Raw genomic sequence first — 10,933 nt, 5'->3', positions numbered from 1 at the left:
AAAACGCAAAGGGAAATTTTGTGTCTTCGGGAAAATTTGAACACCATCAATTTCTGATAGCTTGGACCCCCCAAAAAAAATTATTAAAAAAAAAAAAAAAAAAAAAAAAAAAATTCCCATGGTTGACCTAAAAAAACTGACCTTACCCCCCCCCCCCAACGGAGCAAAATGTGGGGGGAGAGGACACTTTTTTTTGGGGGGGGGGGAGGGGGGGTCTCGAAATTTGAAAATGTGACATTTTGTTCCGTTGGGGGGGGGGGGGTAAGGTCACCTTTTTTAGGTCAGCCATTGGCATATTTTTTTTTTTTTTTTTTAAATTTTTTTATAAAAAATAAAAAATAAAAAAATTAAAAGGGGGGGGGGGGGGTTTTCAAAAAACAATACACACAACATAAACATTAAAAAAACTCAAGGGGGGTAACCCCAACCCCCCCCCCCCCCCTGTGTACGCGCCTGACGGGGTTAAGCAAAATATTGCCAGTGTGAAAACAGTATAAGTTCTCATCATCTTTCTGTCTTTTCAGTAGCCACATTAATGCTTCAACGTATGACTGCGCATGCGCGAGGCGGGTTCTCCTGTAATTTCTTCCAACGTCTCTCTTGTAAAATAAAGATCAACTTCAAACGGTAAGTTCTCGTTTAATCTTTCTATGAATAAATATTTGTTCCGTTGGCATCAATATTATCGTTTCATTTATGTAAGTTTGCCACGATTTGAATATTCTGTTCAACTTTGGTTATTAATGTTACAGAGGCTGTTTAACGATGAGAAAACAATAAAGTAAAGACTCAACTTCAGAACTTCTGACTCCGGATGCACTATTTTGTCGTCAATTAGCTCGAACCCTTTCAACGAAGAATAAGAATAAGAATAATGATAATGTTAATAATAATGGTACGCCTTCCCGGGAGGGAGTGGTATAGTTGTATCTAAAAATAGATACAGGAAAGGAGAATGAAATTGATGATTCCTTAAGATAATTGACATGAAAATATCCAACAGTTATATTGCTATACCAATTGACTGGGACCTCCTATTTGACACTACGAGGAGGTTGTAATAAAGGGAGAATCTGTAGTCTGGTGATTTTATGAATAGATATGTTACAAAATCAACACAAGAGACGACAGTTTAGGAATACAAAATCTATATCTGGAGCGATTAAAGAAAAATAACACAGCATTGAGGATGACTAGCTACTAGTACTACCCTGCATTTGCATGGTCCTAAACAAAAATAAAACAAAGTCATAAGCCATATACAATGCTGAATAGAGCAATCATTAACATAGCCTATATTCTACTTTAAAAGTAGAATATATGTTAATGATTGCCAGAAAATTTCTCAAGTGTTCCTTGGAACAAACATTAATTGCCATGTTATTTGCATTCTCAATCAATCCATGAGGAAATAATTATACCTTAAGAAAACAACACGTACTCGACACATAATTACGAAGTTGGAAAATGCAGGAGACCACCAGCGTGAGGGCGGCCTCAGGAAAAAAAACCTTTACGGGCGACCAAACTTATAACGCATACACAAGGAAATAAATTAACTATAACAGCCACATATGGAAGAATCATTTTAGTGGCATGAAATAAAATGCGTCAAGTGTGAATGTATAATTACGTAAATGTATGTCTTTTGTGGAACGTGTTATTTATGTTCTTTTATAAGTATGTGCATGGGCTAATATGTTTGCGAGTGCTTGTGTTTGGAGCGCTTATTCAATTATGATTTGTATGAAATAACTTTCGCTTCATGGCAGCCTTGAAAGAATATATTGTAGTACATGATTTATCAACTGTAGTTGGGAGACTATTCCATAGGTCAATGCCACGGTGTCAGATAGATTTATGCACCGTTAGAAATTTCTGAGAATTTCGTGTCGGATAAGAATGGATTGTGTTGTTTATCCCAAACAGGTTATGGAATGCCGGACTAAGTATGTTATTGGAGTATATATGAACATAAAGACTGCAACCGGCAAAGTATTGATATAAACAAAACTGGCAATGTTTTCAGCTTCTGAAATAAGGGTTCTGAGTTTGCAAGAAATGATGATCCGGTACGAATACGAATAGCCGTTTTTTGCACTAGTTTTGACTTCGTACAACTTTCTCAAACAATTACAATAAGTACTATATATGGAATTATTGTTGTATTATATAATGAAAACAAAACCTTTGAGTTGAAAATTGTTTCATATTACAAATAATTCCTACACCTTTAGACATAGATGTGTTAATATAATCTGAATGATAATTCCATGTTAGACATTCATCAATAATCACTCCGATAAACCTATAAAGCAACGCCTTTGTTCTAAAGGCAAGTTATCATCAATCAATAATTGTCATGTATGCAGCTTGGTGTGCATTGGGGTGGTTAAAGTGCATAAATTGAGTTTTGTTTATTTTCAGAGATAACTTATTAGTCCAGTAGACGGTACCATAGACCATGTACATGTCCTGGAAAAGTTGATAAGTACAAGGTTTTTTTGTTGATTCGTGTTCTAGTTGGGTATTGAAGTAAATTCAGCTTGGTTGCCAGCTTGGCAACCTTGAGCAACTTTTTTATAGTCTAATTAGCATAATCATCTAATTATCATATGTGTAATATGTAATCATGTTGCTAATCTCAATCCAGGAAGCCTGAAAACACCCTTTTCAAGGGTTTTCTATGACGAGGAAGTCATTTATGACACCAGTTTTTATTTTTAAGTAATGCAATTGTCTTAAAAAGCATAATTAGCATAATGAGCTAATTAGGATATGTTCAAAATATGGACTTCATTGTCATTGTTTATCTATAAACCCTGAAAATGGTGCAATGCAACATTGTAAATCACTTTTGGAAGACGACACATTAATTTATGAGAAGATATTTCATGTAGATATAGTATAATTAGCCTAATTAGCCTAATAATCTAATTGTTATCTGCAATATGTTATAATAATGCTAATCTTAATTTTAAAAAGCCTGAAAACATGATTACTGTGACTTGTCCAGGGTATTTCATGACGAGGGATTCATTTATGACACTAGTTTTTATTTTTAAGTAATGCAATTGATGTAATATGTAATTATTGTACTATATAATAAGCCTAATTGGCATATTTTGTAGAACATCAATTATCAACCTAAATCTAGGAAGCCTAAATAGTCATGTAGAAGTTTTTCAGACCTGGAAAAGTTGTTAAGTACAAGTTTTTTTGTTGATTTGTGTTCTAGATGGGTATTGAAGTAATTTCAGCTTGGTTGCCAGCTTGGCAACCTTGGGCAACTTTTTTAATAGCCATAATTAGCATAATCATCTAATTAGCATATGTACAATATGTAATAATGTTGCTAATCTCAATCCAGGAAGCCTGAAAACATGGATAATACGAATTTTCAAGAGTTCTCTATGATGACAAGGAATTCATTTATGACACCAATTTTTATTTTTATGTAAATAGTCTTAAATGTCATAATTAGCATATTATGTACAATATATGGACTCCATTGTCATTGTTTATCTATAAAACCTAAAAATGGTGCAATGCAACATTGTTAATCACTTTTGAAAGACTAATTATTAATTCATGAGAAGATATTTCATGTATAGATGTAGTATAATTAGCCCAATTAGCAAATCTGCGCAATATGTAATAATGTTGCTAAATAAATCTCAATCCAGGAAGTCTGTACACATGGATAATATGACTTTTCCGGGAATTCTGCCACCAGCTTGAGCAACGTCGGGCTTGTCCTCTCAATGGTTCTGGCTTTGGTAAACATAGACAGATCATAGTTCGCACTGTTGTATTCAACATCCCTGGCCTATATAGTACCTGTCTCACCACATCATCAATTTCATCATTTATCATCTGCTTTAACCATCTTCAGTGTGTTTTCGACAGTCTCTCTAAATCCAATGACTTAAGCCCAACCATCAATGCGTATGATGACCCCGTCATTTCCTAGACATTTCATGAGGTTCAACAACATTGCCTTAAGACCAAGATAACCACCACATTGGACATACAATTTGTGAAGCTAAGTAGAGTCCCAAATAATTTATATTCTACATTATATGCTAATTAGGCATTAGTACAATAATTACATATTAAGCCGATTGCATTACTTAAAAATAACAACTGGTGTCATAACTGAATCCCTCGTCATGGAAAAACCCGGAAAAGTCATATTATCCATGTTTTCAGTCTTCCTGTATTAAGATTAGCAACATTATTACATATGGTACATACAGTGTATATGCTAATTAGGCTAATTATACGACATCTTCATGGAATATCTTCTAATGAATTAATGTGTAGTCTTTCAAAAGTGATTTACAATGTTGCATTGCACCATTTTTAGGCTTTATAGATAAACAATGACAATAAAGTCCATACATGTATATCGTACATAATGCTAATTAGCTCATCGTGCTATTTAAGACAATTGCATTACTCCAAAATAAATATTGGTGTCATAAATGAATTCCTCGTCATGGAAAATCCTTTAAAAAATAACACTATCCATGTTTCCAGGCTTCCTGGATTAAGATTAACAACATTATTATATACTGCATATTATATGCTAATTAGATTATTATGCTAATTAGCTAATTATACTACATATACATGGAATATCTCCTCATGAATAATGATTAATCTTTTCAAAGTGATTTACAATGTTGCATTGCACCATTTTTAGGCTTTATAGATGAACAATGACAATGGAGTCCATATATTGTACATATTATGCTAATTATGATATTTAAGACTATTGTATTACTTAAAAATAAACATTGGTGTCATAAATGAATTCCTTGTCATAGAGAACTCTTGAAAAGTCGTAATATCCATGTTTTCAGGCTTCCTGGATTGAGATTAGCAACATTATTACATATTGCACATATGATAATTAGATGATTATGCTAATTGGGCTATAAAAAAAGTTGCTCAAGGTTGCCGAGCTGGCAACCAAGCTGAATTTACTTCAATACCCATCTAGAACTTGAATCAACAAAAAAACCTTGTACTTATCAACTTTTCCAGGTCTGAAAAATTTCTACAGACTATATTGCACTTAAACCATGTGGACTCTGTTAGTGACTCCTAATTCACTTGACTCGGTAACATTGTTGATGGTTGATGAAAAAACTTCGTAATATTTGTATATTATTATTATTTATATATTATATTCCACCTTCTGTACTAATAACCCTCTGACACGCAAACAAACCTGATCGAATTCTCAAACCACAAAGATATTTATGGCTTTCTTTGAAGGCGTCACTGTGCGACACCCTCCAACAGTAAATTCTTCCATACAATTTTTGAATTTTTACAACCGTTTTCCATGAAAATAAGATATAAAATGTTTTTTTTTTTAATGTGTAAGCACTTAAATGTTTGGAATTGTATATAGAGCCAATTCATTGCTTTGTGACGATATTTACGTAAAATATAATTAAATTATAATAATATAGTTGGGAGAATTAAGGAATCGATCAGATCAGTTTTCCCCAATTGTTATCATTAATAATGGTCAGTTTACACTCAAACTTTCAGAATATCTTACATCTTAGCAGAAGTTGAAGACAATACCTTAGCACCGTTTTCGCTCATCTGAACAACGTTACAAAGTCCATATAAGGTATTCATTAGTGTTTCAATGTTAATGTGTGAGTAAACATATTTGTGTAGTACCATATATCCCCGTACTATTATTAAAGCCTATCTGCTCTAGTTTGGCCAGGAGGGATGAGACCTCCCTGTGTGGTCACTGGCAGGTGGTTATCTCATCAAATCAGCTCTCAATTAACATAAGAAAAAAGGAACCATGGGGCAGGGGGGGAGGGGGGTAGTGAGCACTAATGTTGTTTTTTGTTTTTTGGCTCAACCAGAGGGAGTGGAATGGAGCTTCTTTTTTTTTTTTACTCAACACCCCCCCCCCCCCCCTGCCCCTAAATCCGCCCCTGTATAAGGGATTAACGGGAACCGCTTAGGCATTGTTGGCTATAAGGCGCAGGTAGCTACAAGTAGTGCAGTCACGCTTCAAACGAAGGGGGGTAAGTTGTATGTTCCGCTTGCTGAAAGCGATAACAGGAAGTTGTTCAAATATTCAAAATTATGTTTACACTTCTGGAATTAATATGGAGCAAACTAAAAGAATCTTTTTGAAATATTTACTCTGTTTTGCACTCATTCAATTCTTTACTTGATATATCAGAAAATTAGCATTGAAACATCTTTTTTAGTCTTGTAATGCAAAATTATTTAGTTACATGAAATGAAAAATTAAAAATGAACCTACTTGTAAGCAATGCTTGTTAGGTCTGATAAAGGTTCGCACAATAATAATTAAAACTTTATACATTCATAACTGATTTTTGAAAGATTACGGAGAGAGAGATGGTGGCCATGGAGGAATAATTTTAAAGTAGTACGATATGGCAACAAATCATACACGAGTCACAATTTCGATGTCAAAAGATGTTTGTTTGCGTGTGTAAAGAGCTGGTGGTAAGGTTTGCGCAAAAAACGGCTTTGATCTAATAAATTGTACATACTATAGTTATGTACAGTTTAAGATCGAAGCCGTTTTGGGTGCAAACCATTTTTGTCTCTTTTCTTTTATGAATTGAATAATTTATGATACCTCTTAGGTACATTTTGTAAAAATTACATTTGGTAAAAATTGCGCCGGCCAGTGAACTCTCACCCATAATTCCATACGGGAAAATTATACATACATGTGTTTAATAAAACTATAATTTTGGAGAATATATTCTCAAAGTGTGTACATTTTATTGTTATGCACGGTTTATATTCAAAGGAAAATGATTAAAGCTAAAAACATGATGCTTTGCAGCATCAGCTCCGACCAATGACCTCAATTACAGGTCCCTGGTGCAACATATACTCACAATATTATAGGTCCTCGAACGAAAGAAATGACGAAATACGGGTTCCAATTATTCCATCACATAAAACGGCTCAAATATTTCCCTAGTCCAAAATTTGGACGGTTCTTTGATCGCATGCACCACACCATAGACCTACCAACGCAATGCGACTCTAATTACTCACTGCTGTAACACTAACAACATTCTGTTTATATGTGATCTAATTGAGACTATAATGTTTATATTGCAAGAGGGCGCCAGGGACCCTTGAATTGAGACAGGATAAACCATACAGCCTGAAAGAGGCACATGAATTCACGGTTTGTTGTGTTATTATTCAGGGCTCCCTCATTTCAACTAACAACCAAAATATCACAATAACAAAATTACAAGGAACCTTATACATGTATCTACAATATTAAGTAAACATGGAAGAGACGCGTCTGCTTCTCATTGCCGGGCTTCTTGCCTGTTTGGTTTTGGATTTTGCTGGGACGTGCTCGCGCTGGAGGGGGTCTGCAGCTAGGTGGAAGTGCATGGAGGCCCGGTCCCCCCACTCAGGGGTCGGAACGACCGCATGCGTGTTGCCAAAATGTCCGGTAAAGGGGTACTTTTCGTGCGACAAAGTCCGGCCCGAGAATTGTAAAAAAAGGGGTGTATTTGACTTTTCACCCGGAGATTTCTTTAAAAGGGGGGTGTTTTTCCTTTTTTCTCTCATCATTATGGACTCCTGAGAAGTTATTCCGAATTTAGGGGAGTATTGAGCATTTTTCCTGATTTAGGGGGGTCTCCAAGGCAGGAAAAGCCCGCGAAAAGCCCGCGAAAGGGGGGTTCGGAAATGTTTGCAGTCCTCAGATAGGGGGTTGCTTTCAAAAAGAGGGCACGAGCATATGCGTACCCTAACACCGAGTGGGGGGGGGGGGGGGGGGGGGGCGGGCATGGAGGCCGCTCGGTGGTGACACGTATGACCGTTACCACAATTGCAAATTACTCCCTTTTGCGGTCAATTTCAGGGACATTTTGTGAAATTTAACCCCCTTTTTTACGTCAAAACAAGGACAAAATCGTACTTTGGAATACCCCTATTTAAAAGATTGTAAGGACATCACCTTCGCAAATTTACCCCTATTGTACCATATTTCAAGGACAAGACTCGGCTCCGAGAATTTTTCTTCCCGGTTTTCTCTTTTCCCTTTTCCTGACTCCTATTTATCAATTTCGAGGACACCTGTGCACCCCTATTTTCTTTATTTCGAGGAATATTTTGTCCGCGGACATTGCTTGAAATTGACCCCTTTTTCCGCGATTTTGGTAACGGTCATGCGGTCCGGAAGTCACATTGAGTGACCTTTACCTTTTACCTTCAGTAAAGCAGATGTTAAGTTATAATAACGTGTTATAAGAGCGGTTTTTTATTCTCTCTTTCCTTTACCTACATTCCTGTCTTTTCTTGCTCAGCTTCCTTCCTTTTCTCATCTTGCTCTGCTATCTCAATACTCTTGTCAGAATGTATTCAAATGTTTGTTAATCTAGTTGATGTATTTGTTTTGTGCACATTTACGTATTCTTATATGTTATTCATTGTTATCTCCTGCCAGTCGAGGTCAATTAACGTGGACAATAAATCTGAATCTGAATAATGTAGTGGTACGCTGATTTGGGCAACACATTGACCTAAAGGGGGCGTTATAGCAATAGAGGAGTTAGGTTGAGTTGATCAATTGCACGGTTATAAGTTTGACTTTGTATACATCTAAAAGTTGAATAGCATTAATTATGTTCCTGGGAACGGGTAAACAACCCATGGACTTGAATTCCTTTATTAGATTACAGGTGTTCATTTCCGATAAACACGTTGGAAATGAATTCCTGCATTAGATTGATTAAGTTTCATGTTTCAAGTTTATTTGTTTCACAATTTTTTTTCACATAATTGACAAAATTAGAACATGATATGAAATATACTAAAAGTGTCACATTACATAATTAATTCTTTGAAAAGACGTCGAAATTAATTGTATTGACTAAAAGGTTAAACAGGGTGAATTGTGAGGAACCTAAAGCTCAGCTTGTAGATTATAGGTTCCCCGGCCCACTCCGTGAACGGAGGTATACCATGCGTGTTCCCAAACTCTCCGGTTCGTAACAACAAAAAAAAGGTCTACCCGTATTGAATTTACACACCGGACTTTTGCTGAAAAAGGGGGGGGGGCCGGGTCGCTGGGAACACGCATATGCGTACCCTAAATAACACTGTGGGGGCGGGATAGGTTCCCATATGATAAAACTAACATTTGATTGAGTGGTTGTAATGTATTACAGTCGTTCATTTCCGATAAATACGTTAAATAATAGACTGTTTTTCCAGGGACCTGACATTCTCGCAGAGCTATATAGACTCCTCCCATTTTCGTCGGTGCCTAGTTCAAGTCACTCTGTCTATTATGCTTTGTCATTGGTTATATTTAATTCAATGTATAACTCCTCTCTTAATTGTGGATTGAACTGATCTTGAGGTCGGATGACCTAAGGGTCATTTTATATATCCTATCTTGTAATTGGTTGTCTTCATAAGGGTCCTCCTGATTGGCTAATAATATCATGTGATATTTAAGCCTCGTCGGGTGCCGGAGTATTTAAATGCCATGTGCGTTGTGGCGTGCGCCTGTCCGGCTAAAAGTCGAAGTTACAAACTGATTCAGCCGAGGACACAGGTTCGAAACTGAGTCACGTCTTTCGGATGATGACGTTTAAAGGTCGGTCCCCAGACGTAAATAATCATATCTGATTGATATACACGTCTGTAAAAACCCAATACACACATTTTGAGGCTCAATTTATTTCGGTCCGTTTACTTTGTTAAGGATGTGCTGCTAGTTTCAATCATCATTATATAGGGCCGCCCAGCCTCTGAGAGAATAAGCTATTTTAAAATGTCCTTAAATAAATAATCTTTTTTGAACTATATACTGGAACTTCGGCTGACTTTATAAATCATAAAGTGGACTTCAACTGTATATCCGAGCTTCTTTCGTTTTCATTTTGTTTCTGAACTCGTCGTAACCGACACATTCCATTTAGAAGAGCATATAGTGAGAGGCTATATGCGTCTATATTCTCTCCTAAAACTGCTAGGTCGGTTCATAAACGCTGCTGCGAACGTTCGCTTGCATTAAAATAAATAAAACATCGATATATATTATATGCACACCCCACGCACTGTTTTTAGATCATTTCCGTTGCTATGGAAACAGATTAAGAGCATATTGTTGATCAGTTAGTTCCCTTTGATTATAAAAGCATATCTTATGGTTAAACAACTACAACCTCTGTCATTACATTCTATTTTGATGTATGAAGTTAAAGCGACGTGTCAAAGTCTGGTTTGAAATGTAGCAATGTACAGCTGTAGTTGAAACTTGAACAATCAGGAGAACAAGAGTTAACGGTTGATGTAGTGCAATGCATCACCAACTGTGTGACACGAGCGTTTTGACGTAGTTAGCTCCTTCACTGCCTTGACCTGTTTCCGTGCGCGCGCCCAATCAGCTGAAAAAATAACACACCGTCAACGCTAAATGGAGACAACGGATGTATTTTCGGGGGTCGCACAGGGGGGAGGGGCGGCACAGTGCCCCCACTTTTTCAAGTACCCCCAATGTGCCACTTTTTACATAGGAAAGGTGCCCATTTAACTTTGTAAGAAGCGCCTCTTTTGACATAGGAAAAGTGCCCCTTCCCCTTTTTACCTCTGATGAGTGTCCTTTCTATTTAGACACAAGCCCCTTTTCCTTCGACAAGTTCCCAATTTCCTTTGCAATAAGTGTCCATTTAACATTCTCATGAATAACCTTTTTAACTCAAGTAAGTGCCCCTTTTCAGGTAAGAGAAGTGCTCCTTCACCTCTGACAATTGCCCTTTTAAAAAAAAAAGCAGTAAAGGCCGGAGTAAAGATGGTTTGTATTTTGTAACCAAAAAGACATCAAAATAATAAAACCTGAATTGAATCACATACAAATTATATTCCG

The sequence above is a fragment of the Strongylocentrotus purpuratus genome, unplaced genomic scaffold, assembly GCF_000002235.5.
Source record: "Strongylocentrotus purpuratus isolate Spur 01 unplaced genomic scaffold, Spur_5.0 spur5_scaffold_8, whole genome shotgun sequence".
NCBI lineage: Eukaryota > Metazoa > Echinodermata > Echinoidea > Camarodonta > Strongylocentrotidae > Strongylocentrotus > Strongylocentrotus purpuratus.
The sequence above is the reverse complement of the archived record's forward strand: the minus strand, read 5'-3'. Positions refer to the sequence as shown.